This window comes from Castor canadensis, chromosome X (assembly GCF_047511655.1).
Source record: "Castor canadensis chromosome X, mCasCan1.hap1v2, whole genome shotgun sequence".
NCBI lineage: Eukaryota > Metazoa > Chordata > Mammalia > Rodentia > Castoridae > Castor > Castor canadensis.
Window position 1 is genome coordinate 102,500,702 of NC_133405.1, and position 20,818 is coordinate 102,521,519.

General features: G+C 37.8%; 1 protein-coding gene across 1 annotated transcript in view; it reads left to right on the plus strand.

Moving 5' to 3' along the window:
- Positions 1-20,818, plus strand: part of Efhc2 (EF-hand domain containing 2) — a 183,877-nt gene that overhangs the window by 30,417 nt on the left and 132,642 nt on the right. The gene's annotated exons all lie outside the window — the stretch shown is intronic.

A 20,818-nucleotide genomic window follows, 5' to 3' on the forward strand; every position in this document is an offset into this window, starting at 1 on the left:
CAGTTAGATGGGTCTCCTGTAAGCAACAAATTGTTGAATCTTCCTTTTTAATCCATTTAATCAAACAGTGCCTTTTGATGGGGGAATTAAGTCCATTAACATTAAGTGTTAGTACTGATAGGTATGTGGCGATTCCTGTCATTTAGTTGTCTTAGTTGTTTGAAGATTTGATTGTGTGTACCTAAGTTGAGGTTACTCTACTTTCTTGCTTTTTCTTTTCCTTTAGTTTGGTGCTGCCTGCCCTTTCATGGTTATGTTGGGTTTCACTTTCTGTGTGCGGAATCCCTTGAAGAATCTTTTGTAGTGGTGGCTTTGTGGTCACATACTGTTTTAGTTTCTGCTTATCGTGGAAGACTTTTATTGCTCCATCTATTTTGAATGATAGTTTTGCTGGGTAGCATATGCTGGGGTTGAAGTTATTTTCATTCAGTGCCCGCAAGATATCACCCCAAGCTCTTCTTGCTTTTAATGTTCTGTTGAGAAATCTGCTGTCATTTTGATGGGTTTACCTTTGTATGTTATTTGTTTTTTCTCTCTTACAGTCTTCAATATTCTTTCCCTGGTTTCTGTACTTGTTGTTTAATGATGATATGCCGTGGGGTAGCTCCATTTTGTTCTGGACTGTTTGGTGTTCTGGAGGCCTCTTGCATCTGTATGGGACTAGATTTCTCTAGATTTGGGAAATTTTCTGTTATTATTTTTTTGAATATATTACACATTCCCTTTGCTTGCACCTCTTCTCCTTCTTCAATGCCCATGATTCTCAGGTTTGATCTTTTGATGGAGTTGGTGAGTTCTTGCATTTTCTTTTCTCAGGTCTTGAGTTGTTTAACTAATAGTTCTTCAGGTTTTCCTTTAATTACCATTTCATTTTCAAGTTCTGAGATTCTGTCATCTGTTTGTTCTATTCTGCTCGATTGTCTTCCATTTTGTTTTGCAATTCTGTTTCGTTCCTTTTTCTGAGGTTTTCCATATCCCGAGTCACTTCCCCTTTAATTTTGTCTATTTTTGTCCTGAGTTCATTTATCTCTTTATTAATCGTGTTCTTTGTTTCACTTTGGTTTTATACAGTGCTTTTATGGTTTCTTTTATTTCTTCTGTTGCTTTTTCAAATTCTCTATTTTTGTTGTCTTGGCATTTCTTGAGTGTCTCCTGTACATTTTGGTTGACCCTATCCAGTATCATCTCTATAAAATTCTCATTGAGTACCTGTAGTATTTTTTCTTTTAGATTGTTTTTGTGGGCTTCATTGGGTTCTTTGGCATAGTTTATCTTCATTTTATTGGAGTCTGGATCTGAGTATGTGTTTTCTTCATTTCCCTCTGGTTCCTGTACTAATTTTTTGCTGTGGGGAAACTGGTATCCCTGTTTTTTCTGTCTTCCCGTCATTGCCCTTGGTGTTGTTATTGTCCCTGTACTGTGTGCAATTAAGTATTTTCTAGCTTGTAATAATAACAATGGTGATATTTAGAATGGAAGGGTGAGAGGAGATGGAAAGCAAAGAAGTTAATGAAAAAGGGAAAAACACACAAACAAGTAGAAAAAAACAAAACAAGCAACAAAAAATGTTTCAAAGATATAAACAGGGACAGACAGTGTACTAATCAACAGTAAGCTGAACAGGCATTAGAGAGACAGAGAGAGGATTGAAAATAAAAAATCAAAAATAATAAAAATAAAAAAAATAAATGAAGAAAATCTCTAAGTTCAAATGCAATAATGTTTCAGTCTTAATAATTTTGGTGTTCATCCCTCAGCCTCCAATCATGGAGATGGTGTCTCAGAAGTAGTTCTGTCATTGTCTGATTAATGGGGAAAAAAACTAAACAAAACAACACAACACAAAACAAAAAAAAACCCCGCAAAGTGTCCCAAGTTCAAATGCAATACAGTTTCAGTAAGTTTTTCATCATGCAGGTGTAGTTTGGTTGTTGTCTCATCAAAGGTATGGAGAAAAAGAAAAAGAGTCTGGAGACAGTTCTGTGAATGGTTATCTGAGGCTGTGGCTCACCTGCCTGCTGCTGTCAGCCTGCTCTTGCTGGAGGCTTTGTTTATGCAGATCTCAGGAGTGAGCTTAACACTCACCTGGCCTTGCAGGCTTTGTTTACTTAGAGTTCTCCTGGGCTTGACCCCCACTGCTACAAGCTTTCCCCTTTCCAAGCACACTGGAAAAGTTGGCACTGCACCAGCTTTTTCAGGCCTGCATGTTTATTTACAGCTCACATGGGAAGTGGGTCTTCCCTCCTCTCCTGTGGAGTTTTCCTCCCACTGCCACTTTTACAAGCTTTCCCACTTCTGGTTGCTGGGCATGTGCCACTGCTCCTGCCTTCTCCAGCCGTCTTGTTGTGAGGGATTTCCCCTCACCCCGTTCGGTGCTCAGGTCGCCCCGCCCTCTTTGCTACGTGTGTTTTTCCTTATTATTGCTTATTACTCAGTTTTTTTTCTTTTTTCCCTGAGTGGGGGTCCGTCTGTCCAGGGGGCTATGCTGATCTGGCCCAGGATTGTCTGTGGGAGTACTGAGTGTCACTTAGCTCACCTCATGGTCCACGTCTTCCCAATTCATCTAGGTGCTGGTGTCTGGCTGCGGTGTGGGAGCCCTCCTGGTTTCTCCGTTTAATGTGAAGTGCAGATGCTATGCGCAGACTGTAGGTGTGGAGGAGTCAAAGTTTTGCCTCTTCTTGGTGGTTTTTCCTGTAAGGTGTATCTCCAGCGTCTCTCCAAGATTTTACTTTAGGAGGCACGCTTTCTGCTTTCTCCCTCTAGCCGCCATCTTGGAATCTCCCTTACTATTTTTTTGTAGTGAGAACACTGAAAATCTTTTCTCAGCAGTTTTTGAGTATACAATTCATTGTTATGAGCTATAGTCACCATGTTGTACAATGGATCTCTTGAACTTATTCCTCCTAACTTTAATTTTGTATCCTTTGACCAAGGCTACTTCTTGGCTAGCCTTAGGCAAAAGACAAATTCAAGAACAAAATACCTTAATTAAAGAACACTTACACTTGCTCTGTTGCTTCTGACTAGGCACATTGGCTTGCAGGGTGCCAGGTGTTCACCTTTCCTGGCTTATGCTGATCTTTTGCTCATCTCCTCTGGACAGGACAATCTGTCCTTCTGTGGAAACTACAAGTCTGGTCACACTGTCACTTTTGCATAGTGAATTCCCATTAATGAAGTAATTTTATTTGATTCTAAATGTGGCATTAAATAGGAACAGAAAAATGCCTTCTCTTCTTTTCTCCATACTAATTGTGGTTCCCCATCTATAATGATGTAAAGACTAAAGGGTGAGATGGCAGGAAGTGTAGCAGTGAAGGGAAGAGGTGCCATTATTAGACAAGAATCTGAACTTTTTCGTGGTTCAGAGTGTTGAATTTAGGGCCTTGCCTTGCTAGGCAGGCACTCTAACATTTGAGCCACTGTACCCCACCAACCATGAACACACACACACACACACACACACACCAACAGTTGAAAAAGGGAATACATTTGAGTTTTTGTGTATGTGTGTGGTGCTGAGGATGGAACCCAAGGCAGCAAGTATGCTAGGATAGCTCTTTTCCATTGAGCTACACTCCCAGCCTTTGAGTATCTTCAAAAGTGACTAAGATAAAAGGAAAAGAAACCCAAAGTGACCAGTTCTTTCCTGTAAGGCAGCTAGATGAATATGCTATGTTTTATCAGACAGACCCCATGTTCATAATCCCATAGTCTATTTTCCAAAAAGAACCTGATATTGGGTTATTTTAGATTTTGTAATTAAAAAATACTTCAGGTCTAGATAAAGAATTCAATTCATAGTGTACTGAGTTTACCAGGTTAGCAGCCTTTAACATGGACTGGTTGGCAATATTTGAATTCTAATTAAAAAGTCCTCAAAGATTATAGAAGTGACACATCCTCATATCATCTGTGATAGGGTACATCTATTAGAACACACATTTTTTGTTAGAATTAATGAATTATTTTTTTATTTTTTGTTATTGTTTTACTGGGGGTACATTGTGACATTTACAAAATTTCTTATAATTTATCATAGTTGAATTTGCCTCCTCCATCGTTTTCCTTTATTCCCCCTCCCTCATTCCTGGAATAGTTTCAACAGGTCTCATTTTTCCACTGTATTCTGTACATATATGTGTCCGGAATGTTTCTACCATATTCACCCACTGACCTCCTTTCTTTATATCTTCCCCATTCCCACTAGTCCCCTCCCCACAGAGCACACATTTTTGGAATCCCAGTTCTAATACTTCTAGAGATCCAACAGACCATGCGGAGACTTCTTTCCTGGGAAATCATCTCTTCTTTTACCATGGGCCAGTATTTAATTATTATTACTTTCAATACCTGACTTAGTGCTGTACCTAGGAGCTCAAAAACAATTTCTGGGCTGATTGACCTGGGGCGATTATGCGTGGTTTTCTCTTGCTCTCTATCTTATAGCACATTTAATTTGCATGGGCCAAAGAAAGTATTCTATTTTTACCTCTTATGTCAAAAAGAGGGTATTGACAATATTTTTAACTAATCCACTACTGAATAAGTAATGTAGCCCACAATGTATTAAACCAATGTATTCACTTAAAGTTGAAAATTCATTTTATTTCATGTTTTTCCCAATATTTAATTTGCGCCTTTCAAGCCTATTTTGCAGCCCTTTAATTACTTATAAAATTATGTAGAATATTTCATGAAGCTGGAATAATTTTAGCTTTAGACTACTTGAGAAAATGAAGAGCTTGCTCATTTCAGATCTAACTAAATGCAACATAATTCTTTTAGTTATTTTGTTGGTCAACTTCAATTAAATATTCATTGAGCTGTAAATGAGACCCTGAGGCTATGAAATATTTACATGCCCTGATGAGATTGTGAAGTACAGACTAGATCCTATCTAATATCCAGAGCAAATTATAAAGTGCTTTCTCCATTAGTGGTTCAACAAAACAAGTCAACACCTGTTAATCATTTTTCTTGAGTGAGACACTTTCAACTTATTGCCAGTTTGTCCAATAGCTCTTAATCCTAGCAATCCATCTGGGGTTATGCTCTCAAACAACACAAAGTGAAAATAAAGGTAATTCTTTGGAGAGAGTCTTAAACTTAATATCTGTATTAGATGCTCTTGGGACCCACCCAGATCCATATGAGGTGTAGTGCTCCCATCCCCCAGTTGCAGTAAATGTCTTGACAAGCTACTCACATCTGTAACCCCTCTGGAGACTTGCTCTTGGCTGATGAAAGTTGCAGCTCCCAGAGACATTCTGGCTCCTCTCCTCTAAGAGGTAGCAGCCAATTACTAATGTATTCATCCAAGGTAAGGTGCTCAACTTCCTTGCCTCACAGTAGGACAACTCTGCTGTGACTCAGTTCCATAGCCCCTATGTATCAGGCCAAGGTTAACTTGACCTGAGAAAGCACTCTTGCTTGCCTTTGCTGTTTCCATCACCAATGATTTATGCATTAAGGGTTATTGAGCGGGGCTCCTATAACAGTTATGTTTTTTCTTTTCTTCTTTTTTTTTTTGAGATGGCCTAGGCTGCCCTGGAACTCACTTTGTAGCTCAGGCTGGCATCAAACTAGTGATCCTCCTGCCTTAGCCTTTGGAGTACTGGAGATTATAGGCCTGAGTCACCACACCTGGTAATTAATGCGTTTCTAGTGAAAAGAGTCAAGAGCCAGGTGCAGTGGCTCAGATGTGTAATCCTGGGGCATACTGCTGTTCGAGGCCAGCCTGGGTAAAAAGTTAGTGAGACCCCCATCTCAATGAAAAAGCTGGTGTGGTTGCATGTGCCTGTTATCCCAGCTATGCAGGAGGTGTAAAGTAGGATCGCAGTCCAGGCCAACCTGGATAAGGAAAGTAAGACCCTACCTAAAAAATAGCTATATCAAAAAGCAGTAGAGTACCTGCTTAGCAAGCATGTAGGCTCTGAGTTCAAACACCAGTAGCACCAAAACAAGGAAAAAAAAGTTAAGCTTAGCTGGTACAATTTTCTTGCCCTTTGTCTTCTCTTTATTTTCTCCTCTACATTAGGACATACTTATTTGGTCCAGCAGCCATCTTTTGAGTATAGCAGAAATAAATAAAACCTTGACCCTGTTGGCATCATGGGGCCACCATTTCAGGCCTGGAGCACCTCTCTCGTGTTACACGTAGAAAATGAACCCTTGTTTCAGAGGTTCTCAGTCAGCGGAGGCCTTTGGAAATGTGGGGAGGTGTTCTGGAGTGTCACAGTGACTTGGAGCAGGGCTAGATTAGGGTAAGACAAGTGATGCACTTGCCTTGCTTGGATGCACCACTTAAGGGGTGACTCCAAACTTAGCAATCAAGCTAGGTAATATTTTGGTGTAATGTCTTTAAAAATAAAAATTAATGCAAAAACTTCATGGTGGACAAAATATCAACATTTAAAATATCAACTGTGCCATATGAGTCATATTGGAGCCTGATGCAAGTAGAAAATCAGTAGCACTGATTCCTACCCATATTTAACATTTTGATATTTTGGAATTTCATTCATCATGGATGTTTTGCATACATTTTGATGTTTTAATGGGCCTTGCCCTGAGAGAGCACTTCTTGGAAGGGGCTGCTGCCACTGAGAACCTGGGGGCCAAGTGTGTATTGTACATCCTGCAGTGTGAGCAAGGCAATCAGATACTGGGAAGAACTGTCCTGCCTAAAATTCCATAATGCTTCTATTGAGAGTCCTACTTTTAAAACCCTAGAGTTACCAGGTGCAGGTGGCTCACACCAGCAATCTTAGCTACGCAAGAGGCAGAGATCAGGAGGATCACAGTTCAAAACCAGCCAGGGGAAATGGTTCCTGAGGTCCTGTCTCTAAAAAGCCAACATAAAATAGGGCTGGTAGAGTGGCTCAAGTGGTAAGAGCACCTGCCTACCAAGTGTGAGGCTCTAAGTTCAACCCCAGTGCCACCAAAAGCCAAAAACAAAACCCTACAGCACACCAGTTTAAAACTGTTGGCACTGGGAGGATTTATAGAGAGGCCAAAACAAAAATAAGACCAATCACTCAATGTTTGTGTCACAGAAAGAACACAAACATTGTCCAAGTTACAAAATGCATCACTCACACCAGTCATTCTCAGTCATCATCCCAGTACCTCTACAAGGAAGAATCAAACAGAGAGCATTGTCCTCATTGTATAAAGGAGAAATGGATCCAAGGATGTTGGATGTTCTGGCCATGGCCTGCCATTAACTATCTCTGTGATTGTGGCTTAGTGATTTTACCTTTCTGAGCCTCAGTGTCCTTCACTTTATGTAATGCAGGGCTTGGCCCTTTTGCCTCTAGCAGTCTGTGCAGAAGACTTGACTAAAGTCAAATTGGGCTTGTTCATCCTAGAATTGAGCCCACATCCTGGATCTCCTGGCATGGGGTTCTAATTATACTAGGCATGCATTGCTTCATTACTAACTGAAATCTGGCATTTAGCAGTTTATGTTATGCTGCAGTTGCTACTGTATATAATCCTGTTGCTTTTATTAAAAAGACACAATAGTTAGAAATACCCCAATGACTGAATTTTTTGTGTTTGAGACTGGGATTTGAACTCAGGGCTTCATACTTGAAAAGCAGGCACTCTACCACTTGAGCCACACCTCCAGTGCATTTGCTCTGATTATTTTGGAGATGAGGGGGTCTCGTGAACTATTTATCTGGGCTTTCCTCAAACCTTGATCCTTCAGATCTTAGCCTCCCAAGTACCTAGGATTATAGGGCATGAGCCACCAGCACCTGACTGAATGCTTTTATGATTTTATCTGGATATTAAGCACCATTTACATAGACTCTACAATTATGCTCCCATTTCTTTTCATTTGTCAATGGCAGGTAGTTCGCCTAATTTGTTTGCTATTTCACAAATGATTCTATTATAGTAAGTGCCAGGATAAAGTTTGATCTTATAGGGCTATGCATGCATTTAAAAATATTATTACAGTTGTTTTCCATTTATTGTAGACATAATAATTATAATCAAAACTACTGACCACAGAATTAGAATTTTAATAACTTTGCATTAATTGACATTGAGTTTGTAGCAAGCACATTATGTAGTACTGAACAATATAAAAATAATTCAGTCTTGTGTCATCTTGAATGGTTTTCTATGAAACATGGTTCATAGAACAATATAAAAATATGTTCTATGGTTTTGAACAATATAAAAATAATTCAGTCTTGTGTCATCTTGAATTTTTCTTTTGTTGGTGTTATGAGGTTTGAACTCAGGGCCTTGTGCTTTCCAGGCAGGCACTCTACCACTTGAGTCACTCTGCCAGCCTTTTTGCTTTCAGGTATTTTTTGAATAAGGTCTTGCTTTCATGTGGGCTTTTCTGGGTCATATTCCTTCAGAGGTTTTTAAACATTTTAAGATGTTAAAATTGTCCATATCTCTCTTATTTATTTATTTTTGGTGGAACTGGGGTTTAAACTGAGGACTTCATGCTTGAGCTACATCTCCAGTCCATTTCGCTCTGGTTATTTTGGAGATGGGGTCTCGTGAACTATTTGCCTGGACTGGCCTTGAACCTCAATCCGATCCTCCCAGTCTCAGCCTCCCAGATAGCTAGGATTACAGGAGTGAGCCACCAGCACCTGGCTCCTTCCTTTTAAATAACTCCTCTATTTAAATATCTGTTCTGACTAGGACATTCATTGTGTTGTTTAGTGTAGCAATATTCTTTTCATAAAGATGATACTCCAGGGACATATGTTACTTTGTAAACCTTTTATCAGAGGTATAAATAATGGAGGGAGCAAGGTTGTTGATTCTGAGACATCAGGAATGAGGAGATGGCAGGCAGGGGGATGACTGCCACTTTTTTTGAAGGAATGCAAAAATGCTTATCTGTACTTTTTTCAGTGTTACTCCATTTCCTTGTCTTTTGTCCCTTCTTCCATCTTTTGACCTTTTATTTCTATTTCCTTTTGTCTTTTATTGGACATTTTCTATCTCTTCATCCTTATTTGGATTACTTTCATCCATTTCTTTTCTTCTTCCACTGTGAGTGCCCTATTCCCTTTCCCTACTTTGTTCTGTTTTGGGCCTTAGAGTTGATAACTTTGCTTCTTTGGCGAATATTACCATCATCAGTTTCAATATTATTGCCAGGGTCTTTCCCCTTCTCTTTATCCCTAGTATAGGGTATATATATCTCCCTAAATGGAGCACTGTCTAAAATTAACTCCCTGTACAGTGGCTGGGGTGTCCCTTGGGAACATAACCCTCTTGCAACACCTCCCTAAAGGGAGGGAGGCTCTTTGGTGTAGTGCAAAGAACAAGGCTTTTCAGTCAGCTAGACTGGGGTCTAGAACAACCTAAATTTACCATTTATTACCTATTTAATTGGCCATTTTCTGTTTTCAGTTCCCTCATCAGTCAAGTGGGAATAGCAGAATCCATTCGAGCATCAAATAGACAATGCATGTCAAGTGTTCAGTGTGTATTAAGTATTTATGAAGGATTAATTCTCATTCATTGCCTCAGGTTTGTTGTGTTTCCTTACAGGGGGCAGGGAAGGCAGTGCCCCTAGAGGGAGTGAAATCTAAGCTGGGACTATCCCACACATCACCTGTGCTGAAGGATTCTTGCATTTTTTGCTTGACATAAATTCTAGCATATTCCAGAAGAATAGGTTTGGAGAGGTTGCAGCTGACACTGATGTGTTCTGAAAAGCAGCCATTAAGTTATTGCTCTTCTCAGTTGCTCCTTTGTACAATTCATGTTTGGGGTATTAGGACAGCCTTAAAAAGTCTTCTGTTATTTAAACAAGAGATGTTGTGATGTTTTAGCAAATTCACTTAATAAGAGGAAAGGTGGTACATAACTACATGTTAAATGACTTGATTTTTTTCTTTATTCTCAACTAACATCAATCAATAATAGACTATGGCAATTGTGTTTAAATTCTGATTATTCAGAACTTTTACGCATAGATTTTATACCATAATTATCTAAGCTCAAGAAACATCATGTAGGTACTTTTTATTTTTTGAGCTAGGGTGTTGCTATGTAGCCCAGGCTGGCCTTGAACTCATGATCCACCTGCCCTAGTAATTTTATGTTTCATCAAAATTCTACTTCCTTTGCAATTTATCCTGTTCTTTCCCTCTGGATGGCTTAAAATATAAAGTTTGTTTTGAGGGTATTTTATTCTATTTATCTCTGGCTCTGTTTGTTGATTTTTTTCACCTAGGTTTTCAGGACAGTTATTTTGGCATTTATGTTTCAAAAGTAAATTAAAACTGTATTTTCAGTTCTGGTCTGGTTGGCTTTTGCAGGTGAGCTTTACTAATTGAAGCTTTGTTTCTCACTGGTATGTATGGAATATTATCAATATGTGTTCCCAGCTTTCTCCTTTTTACCATGCCTTGCCTGCTGAACAAAATTTGTGTGCTAATTTCACTTTCTCCCTTTCACCATTCTTCGTAAGGATTATTCTGAATTTCTCAGTTGGATTCTTGGACTTTAGGAGATGTAGGAAAGGAAGAAGTGGGGGAGGACAGGGGAGGAAGAAAGAGGGCAGAGGAACAGATCGTACAGCTGATGGTAATGAGACTTGTCAGAATCAAAAAAGAGAGGAAATGCCTTTTTATGGAAAGTGTACATGTGGAGCATGAATTAGACCACCTTTTAGATTTTTTTCAGAAGTCTAAAGATGAGACAGTCTTTTGAGTTGCTATTAGTTGCCAGGCCTTTTCATAGAATTTACCTAATCATCCTGAGACTGAACCACATTGGCTTCTTATTTGAGTTACATCCAAGTAACTCAAGTGTTAGTTCACTAATTAGGATACACATTACCTCATCCCTGTCACTGGTTGGTTGACCTAAGCCTCTTTTGTTCCTTCCTGTCAGAGACCACTGCTGCTGTCCTATTCATCATTTTTCACTCGAGGCTATCCTAGGCAGTGGCACCCCTGACTTCAATCAGATTCTCCTTCTTCACTGCCTACTCTGAGACAAAGTTAACTCAAAATATTTAGAATCCTGACCCTTCCCATGGCCTACGGACCACACCTATCTTTGGGCTCTTGCCTTTCTAGTCTCCTCCATGGTTCTCCCTCCTCTTCAGCTCTTAACTCCACAGAGTGACTTGAGACTTGCAATACTCTACCTGCTGAACACTTCATGCTCCTGGAACTTTGCACATGCTGTTCCCTTTACAGAGAAGTGCCCTTCCCCACTTATGCACGTCCTTATCTCTTAGTCCATTAAACATCCATTTGAGATGTCATGACTGCAATGCCTTTTTTTTTTTTTTTGATGATTTAAGATGATGTGGCACTTCCCCTCCTTTTGGAGCATTTTCATAAAGCCCTAGTACTCTTCATTGAGCAAAAGTGAGTGGAGGTTTTGTTGCAGTTCAGGGGATGTGGCTAAGCTTGTGACCTGTGAGGCTAGGCAGATTGAGTTCTCATTTGATTGTCCCATTTTATTACCTTGAGACTTTGGATAATTACTTATTCTCCCAAACTTTGACTGCTTTTATAAAATGAGGATCACATTATTACTTATGTTACAGGAGTTGCAAATGAGATAGAGTGTAAAAGCACTTAACATACTGCCTGATCGTGTTAGCTATTTTCTTTTTTGCAGTACTAGGTCTTGAATTCAGGGCCCACACCTTGAGCCACTCCACCAGCCTACTTTTTTGATGGGTTTTTTTTTTTTGAGATAGGGTCTCACGAACTATTTGCCTCGGCTGTTTTCAAACCATGATCCTCTAGATCTCTGCTTCCTGAGTAGCTAGGATTACAGGCGTGAGCCACCGGTACCTAGCTGCTATTTTTATTTAGCTCTGATTTCTTGGAGCCTAGCACAGTGTCTGGACACATGGCAGGCATTCATTAATGTGCTGAATGGACATTATAGCACATTAAGCACATTATTGCGTTCGTAATGGCTTTTAACCTTATCTCTGTGGCATTGTGATTATTTGGTGGTATCATATCTTGTTTTGCAGTTATTTTTATAATTTCCCTTATTTGCTTGTACAATCTTTGTAGCTCAAGAGATTGTACTATTGAGTGTTGTAAACAACACACAGAGCTTTGAATTCTGCATGAGTTCTATAACTGAGTTGATTTGTATTATTTTTAGTAAAGGAGACTTACAGCATCAAGCATCCATTTTGTGACTTGGCTGTTGATGCATTTGAGGGCAGTAAATAATGTATTTTGAGACCAGTAGGATAATTGAAAGTACTGGGGATCCAGTTATTGGATAACTGCTAGAATTATGGAATAAATTCTTTGAATTGGAGCACATAAAGTACATTATTTCCAAGCAGTTTTCTTCTGACTCTTTTAGGTGGACCCCAGCCTTTTAAAAATTCCTATCTCAAAATAATGGCATGAAGGAGAGTTTTTGCTTTGATTCTCATATTATTCCCTTTGAATGTGTATATATACACATATGCTTTATATATAAGGTAAAGGAAATTATAAGACAAAGGAATAATTATTTATATATAACATATAAAAATAAAGTATCTTTTTATCTGGTAAGTGCTGTTTTTATTTTGTATCTTCCATATTAAATATCAGTTTTCTTTTTTAAATAACAAATTTACAAATATATTTTTAATGAAAGCTAAGCTCTCTAACACGAATACATTTTATTTTTATTTTGTTTATTAGCATGTAATAGTTGTACAGGGGTATACATTGTGATATGTACGAATGTACTTATATCTTAGAACCCCCTCCATCGTTCTCTCTACTTCCCCCTCCTCCCCTTCTTAGAACAATTTCAACAGATTTCATTCTTCTATTTTCATATATGAATACAAAATACATCCACCATATTCACCCTTATTCCTCCTTTCCTTTTGCCCCCTCACCTCCCACTGGTAGCCACCCCTGGAAAGGACCTGTTTTACTCTCCTGTCCTTCAATTTTTTTTTAAAGTGTGTATTGATAGTCCAAGGAGGGTTTACCTTGGCATTTCAGGCCTGTATATATTGTGCTTTTATCAGAATAAACCCCCATTACTCACTCTTTCTCTATCACCATGCTCCCCTAATTTTCAACAGCTTACAGTGCATTTCATTATATATTATATTCATGTATATATGGGTTGTTTCAATATTTTTCATTCTCTTAACATTTTCTTTCCCTTTCTCACCTCCCACAGTCTCCTCGTCCAGACCCACTAATACAATTTTGTTCTCTCACCATATATATATGTATATATATCTGTGTGTATATATATATATATCTGTATCTGTGTATGTATATATACATATATGTGAGCATATATGTATTTATGTATACATTTAACTTATAGGTCTAACTTCCACATGTGAGGGAAAACATGCAGAATATCAGTTTTCTTTTTTTTTTTTTGTGGGATTGGGGTTTGAATTCAGGGCTTCACACAAAGGGTAGAGCAAGGCAGATGCTCTACCACTTGAGCCACACCTCCAGATCATTTGCTATGGTTATTTTGGACATGGTGGGGGGGGTCTCGTGAACTATTTGTCTGGGCTGGCCTCGAACTGTGATCCTCCTGATCTCAGCCTCCCAAGTAGCTAAGATTACAGGTGTGAGCCACCAGCACCCAGCTTTATTCAGTTTTTTTTTTTCCTGTGGTACTGGGGATCGAACCCAGGGCCTTGTGCACGCTAGGCAAACACTTAACCACTGAGCTACATCCCCAGGCCTTTCTTATTCAGTTTTTGAAACTCCTTGGTTAGTAATGTGATTTCTTCTGGGTAGATTGGCCCCTTCTTGTAGCCCTACAATCTTTTTTCCAGGATGTCTGATTTTAAACAGTAGGTCAGATCCTCTTCTCTTACTAATATCAGGTGTTTTCTTAAGTTGTCTTTTTCAGTATACTCCATGAGAAAGACTATTTTAGGTATGGTTTTGACAGTATTTTTAAGCTTCCAGCTTTGCATCCTACACTGATTTATATATTATTCAGTATTTTTATACATTTCATTTTTCTCTCCAAAGCTCTGTTATATATACATAATTTTATCTTTTTTTTTGTGGGACTGGGGTTTTGAACTTAGGGCTTCATTCATGCAAAGCAGGCACTCTACTGCTTAAGCCACACCTTCAGTCCATTTTGCTTTGGTTATTTTGGAGGTGGGGCTCTCACGAACTACTTACCTGGGCTGGCCTTGGTCCACAATGATCCTCCTGATCTCAGCCTCCCAAGTAGCTAGAATTACAGGTGTGAACCACTGGTGCCTGGCCCATAATTTTAATTCTTTAAATAGTGCTGCAGTATCCTGTGGTGAACAAGTGTTTTCTTAATTTTTATTGAAAGCTTAACTAGTGAACAAAGAGTTTAAGTGGTTTGTATCAGTTAGTGATAAAGCTACAAGACTTTTCTAGCATTCTAGCCAGCCACTTCCCTTTCCCCTTTTATGGAGTATAAAATTTTATCATGAAGCACAAGTAAAAATAATTTTATGAATGCTTATGCTGTTCATATAGATGCATTTCTTACTTTTTTTTGTGGGACTGGGGTTTGAACCCAGAGCTTTACGCTTGCAAAGTAGGCACTCTACCACTTGAGCCATACCTCCAGTCCTGCATTTCATCTTAAATTGTAGAATTAGTCATGATAGTTGGAGGATAATTTATAAATAGATTCGTGGTGATAATATTTTCCTGCACAAGGTGTCCTATAATTTGTCATTTTGCCATTTATTCAACTTATTGGCCATCTCAGTTCACTAAGCTAAGTGAGATTCAGGTTTGTGTATCTTGAGTTTTTCTTAAAATGAGATATGCCTATTTAAACACAGTAGCCATAGGAACATAAATTTATCAAAAAATAAAGTGAGAGAAAAATGAGAATTTGGAGTGAGACTGTAACTTTAGCACTGGTATTTAGATGTACTTCCACCTCCATAATCCCAATTGAAATAACTGCAAAATTTCAAAATATGAAGAAACTATATATTAGTGTGGGAGGCTGGGGAGGGGTTTTATCCCCATGCTGCAAACTTTGAAGAATTTCCTCTCCATATAGTGCAGATGAAGGAATATACCAAAACCAACGTGCAATTTCACTTCCTGAGAAAGTGAAAAGAATTGAATTAGAGGTTAGGACAACATGTAGGGACTTTTACCTGGTTTACTTTCGTAACTGCTGATGGCTTAAAGAGTGCCAATAGGAGATCCAGGAATAATCACACAGAGGTCAAAGCAGACCCTGCACTGGGGATTTTCTGTGACACAACAGGCAATGGTACATAAAGGACTGGCCAGTCTGTTCCTGGAATGAAGGTCAGGTCAATTTATGAAATGTTTATATGGAAAAATTAAGTGTTTCCTGCTGGGGACTTTCCATGGCTCCAATTCCCTCTTTTTTTCCCCACCCTGTTTGTGTATGAATTCCTATCAGCCCGTCTCCCACTGAGAAGAGGGATATAAGAACATTAGAATGGGTGGTAAAGGGAGTGAGAACCCTCTCACCTTATTTTGGGAAAAATCAGCCTGGATAGTTTGCTTTTTGTTAAAAAATGCACAAAGAAACCCAATACAAGGTTTCTAAAAAGACTGCAACATTAAATGGAGAATGTAGTGTTCAAGAGGCAAAAGAAGAAAAATACTTACTTCAAAAGTATGTTTTCTCCAGGAAATGAATTTGTTGATAACAATGTGCTTTGTGTTGAGTAAGAGGAAGTGTATAATACAAAGCTAGCAGCAAAAGCAAACCCTGTGAAGTGAGAGATGGAAAGAGAAAATAGAGCAGGAAAATAAATAAAAAATATTGCTAAATGAGACGGTAGGCAAAAAGGCAGACAGCTTGCTGAAGAGGGAATGTGATGAAACTAAAAATGCATTATATGAAGAAAAAATTAAAACTTGGGAGAATGAGTGTTGAAAAAGGAATACTTGAGAAAATCTCCCAAAATGCAGAGAAAAAAGTCAGATGTAAGAGAAACAAGAAAGGTTGGACACATGGAATACTGACATGTAGTGAATACTAAAGTATTAGAGCTAGAATAAAAGCAGCCCAACTGATTGAGCATGCCATAAGAAAACAATAAAAACAAAAACAATGTTCTGAACTATAGAAAGATGTTGATCTGCAAATCAAGTACTTAACTTGTAGGGGTGGCAGAGGATAGACATATCCTGACAAATTTTATATTACCTTCAAGGATAAAAAGAAATGACCAAACATACTGATAGTAAAAGTAGTTAAGCCCCCAAAGGAGAAGTTGTAATATTAAATACCAAAAGACAGTGAAGCAATGTGTATAATTTTTAGGCGAAAATATTTGTGACCCAGAAATTCTAGACTCAGACAACATATTGTATGCATTAGTTAAAGCAGGAGGAAAATGATCTCAGTTATATAATTTATCAAATATTCCACCCCCATTACTTTTCCTGAGAAAGTTGCTTGAAGGTATACTCCAGCCAAGTAAACATAAAGCAAATTAAACACTTCACTATGGGGAAATCATGAAACAAAAGGTGGTGAGCAGTGGAATGAAACATGTAATAGGCAATTATGAAATACAAATAAAGTTCAAACCATAATATAAACATTTTAAGTATTTATTGAAAGATAAAAGAATAATAAAACCGATCCCAAATGCAAGATAGGGAGAGAAAAAAAGAAAAAATGTTATTTTATTCAGGTGAGTTTGTAGAGATCATTTTTGAATATCGAATAATGACATTCTTAAAAATTAAAAACAGGAATTAAAATTTATCAATTAGGAGGAAAAAGTACCAATCTTGTCTATATATAATCTTTCTCTATGACCTGTAAATGTTCTTCATTTAGCTCTGCTTAATAAACATACATACTTTGTATTTTTAACTTTTTAAAAAGGCTCATAAATAAAAATACATCAGCACATTAACATCTTATATAGGCTATGTGGTAAGATTTTTGTAACATAAAAATCTTCATTTAAGTATGGGTATGAATTACTTTTATAATCAGAAAAACAAGTTATTTAATAGAATTTGCAAGTTAACATTGCTATTATGATCATAGTTATATAATGGAATGATATCAGCAATAGGTTATGGGAAACAGAAATGCCACACACTTATTTCTGTTCCTCTCTGTTTTCTTATTTTTGTAATTTATATGTATTAGTTTTTACAGAGGGAAAAGTAAACTTTATCAAAATAAATTCAATGTATACAGCAGTTCTGTAGTTATAGACAATAAAACAAACCAAACATTTAGATTAGGACATTAGAAAAAGCACAATAAAACAGATAGGAACGCAAGAAAAAATAAATTTAAAAGCCCATCTTTATACATCAGTATGCAGAATACATTTGAATAAGCACAATCAGTTTAACAGTTGATTGTTTAAAACAACAAAACTCTAGATTGTTTGCTCAGAACAACAAAAATCCAGAGAATATATTTAAGTCACAAACTTAGGGGACATAAAATGTATAGTTATGTTATACAGTATTCAAAATCTACTCAAGGAATACAATGCTGGAATTGACCTGTAATTATGGAAATATTACAGAAAATTGCAAAGAGCCACTCCAAATGTTAAAGTGACTGTCTCTAAGTGGTAGGATTATGGGCTATTCTTTCCCCTCCTTTGTTAGGAGTATCAAAAATTCTACAAGGGATGGGGTATGGCTCAAGGCCCTGAGTTCAAACCCTAGTACTGAAAAAAATTCTACAATAAGCAGGTATAAATTCTGAAGTTAGAAATGAATAAAGAAACTGCAAAACCAAAACCTTCTGTCTGTAAAGTCATCAATTTGCTCTTTTGAGCTTTAGAAATAGCTTCCTAAAAAATATATTTGGGTTTTTTTTTCTTTTCCTTCCTTTTTATTGCTGGGGATGGAACCCAGGGTCTCCTGAATGCTAACACATGTGCTCTATCACTGAGGTACACCCCCAGCACTGCCTTTCTAAAATTTAAGTGAAGCAAAATATTGTTGTGCCCTAAAAGGACTGCCCATCTTCAGGGAACCTGTTAATGGGCCTGAGAGATCCTGTGACTCTGGACTAACTAACTAATGGCTTAGGTACCACTAATAGCAAATTGATTTCTAACTCACCTGCTGCTTCATGACTTTCTGATACTTCCAGAACAGGAGAGTAGATACCATACAAACAGATAAATGCTAGATAATAATTGTAGATGTTCAATGGAATATCTATCACTTAAGTAGAAAACTATTTACAATTGTCTCAAATCTCATACATTTGAACTGAAGCTCTTTTTGCTGGTAATGAATAGGTGAAATGTTGTTTATCCCATTTATGGAATAAGTAAATGAAGATTGTGATGTTTGATTTGAGTCTACTCAACCAGGACTACTACATTGCTCACTCCCATTCCTAAAGAAATAAAGTTAAGTGCTCTTCTGCATATTAGAAACACTGCACGGTATATAGTACATGCATTTGCCATAAAAAAATGTAGGGAGAAGCTGGGCGCTGGTGGCTCAAACCTGTAATCATAGCTACTTAGGAGGCTGAGATCAGGAGTATCACAGTTCGAGGCTAGATCGGGCAAATAGTTCCTGAGACCCCCATCTCCGAAACAACTACAGCAAAATGCACTGGAGTTGTGGCTCAAGCGGTAGAGTTCTTGTGTTGCAGGTGCAAAGTCCTGAGTTCAAATTCCAGTCCCACCAAAAAAAAGCAATCAGGGGGTGAGAAAAATATTTTTCCCACATAAGATCATTTTTTGAAAGGAAAATTACTTTCATTATAATACATGGAAGTCTTGTTTATCTTGTTGAGTGTACTTACAAATGAAAGTTTTTCCTTTCATTTTTTTTTTTTTTGGTGCTGGGGATGGAACCCAGGGCCTTTCACATGCTAGTCAAGCAGGAAAGTGCTCTACCACTGAACATCTCCAGCCCATAATGCAGTTGTTCATTCACACTTATCTTTAAATAGCTACAATTTTTTTGCAGTGCTGGGGATCAAACCCAAGGCCTCATGCATGCTAGGCAAGTGATCTATCACTGAGCTATACCCCCAGCTTCTCACACTCATCCTTGAAATGCCAACTTGGAAGTATTAACTTTGCTAAGCACAGTTTCATGACTCTGTGCTCTCTCATAGAACTTAGGTAGCAAGAAAGATAACTGAGAGAGGATACTGGGGGGTGGTGAGTAGAGAGATATGCCAAAAATGTGATAAACCCACTGTAACCAGGAGTGTGATTGAGATGGCATTTCCCAAGCTAGTGGGAAGCCTGAATTGTACCTCATATTCATCTGTAGGTAACTGAGAAACATCATCTGCTTGGGTACTTGTGGTGCATGCTAGTATATCAAAGGATATGTGAAATCCTGAAATTAAAGAAAAATTAACCTGTGGAACTTTGTAGAACTCAGTATGTCCCCAAAATATATGTCATGGGACCTTTTCTACAACCCTTTAAGAGAAGCTCAGTGCCCCTGTGGAATGAGAGATATACTTTGAGCAATGCCTAAAGTGTACATTAAATGCAGAAAAAGCTTCTGAACTCAAAACAGTTTTTCAAAAGTTTTGTCTTGAAAAATGTAATAAAATCGCACCTGTCACATTGCATTAACTTTTGTTCTACTAAAGGAAAATTAAACACTATAGCTTTTTTTACACTTAACACTTTGTTCTAAAAAAAACTGGATTCTCAACAAAGGGGAAATCTGTGATACATTCAGTGTTATTAATAGGAAATATGAACTGACAATTCCTGGTAAGGCTTGACTTTCTTTTTACTACACATGGCAGAATATATACATAGCCTTTTATTATTGCCTTGGCTTTTAAATAGTGAGGGGGGATGGAAATAAGATAGTTTATCTCTCTAGTCTCTTCCTAATATTACTCCTCCCACATATTGTGATTAACCTCCCCCTACTAATGAAGTCAGTTATTCATTCATATATGAAGCCAAGAAATCTCTGCTTACTGCTTGCTCTGTTCGAGGCACTATTCCAACACTGGGGATTAAATGAAGAACAAGAATGACAAGCTTGTAAACTCATAACCTAGCAGGGTTAGATAAAGTATAAATATACAAATATATTTGCAAGACTAAAGACACAGCTCAGTGCTATAACTTAATTAAAACACAATGAGCCAAGGGCTTTTGTCCTCCTAGATTGGTGGTCAGGGAGAACTTCTCTGTGGAAGTGACTTTTGAGCTGAGAACCAAACAATGAAGAGGCAGCTGATTTTTCTGGATCCAGATAAATCAGTGCAAAGGAAACTTCAGCAAGTTTGGAGTATTCTGAGTCTGTTATCACTATTTGATTTTTAAGGGTAAAAGAGATATGCCATTTTTAAAATGGCATGCATGCCTCATCCATTAATGGGGGACTTCTGGATTTAGGTGTGTGCTTTGGATCACAAAGTTAAATTTCATAACTCAAATTATTTGCTATAAAATGTGAATTCATTTTAACTTCTCAAGAAAGCCTGCTGTTTGCCAACTGGGCAGCTGAAACTTCCCAGCTTCTGAAGCTTTTGAAGCCCTTCTGAAGAAATCAGACCAATTTAAATGAATAGGTGCTATTGCAATATACTGGTTTCTGAAAAAGCTTTAAAATTACACAAGTGTAGGGAATTTAGTACGGATTCAAGTCATATATCCTCAGTGGGTGAGACTAAGCTGTATTTGTTTCTCTCACTCTAAGCACCTCCACAGCCCTTGGCATGTCATTACCAACCAACTAGTTTTCATTTATCTAAATTAATTTAGATAAAATACTGGCTTATCTTTAGAAATAAGTTTCAAACTGAACAATTTATAAATTTAACAAAGTATACAGAGTTCCTATAATATACATTTTATAGAACAACATAGCTCACTTTTAAA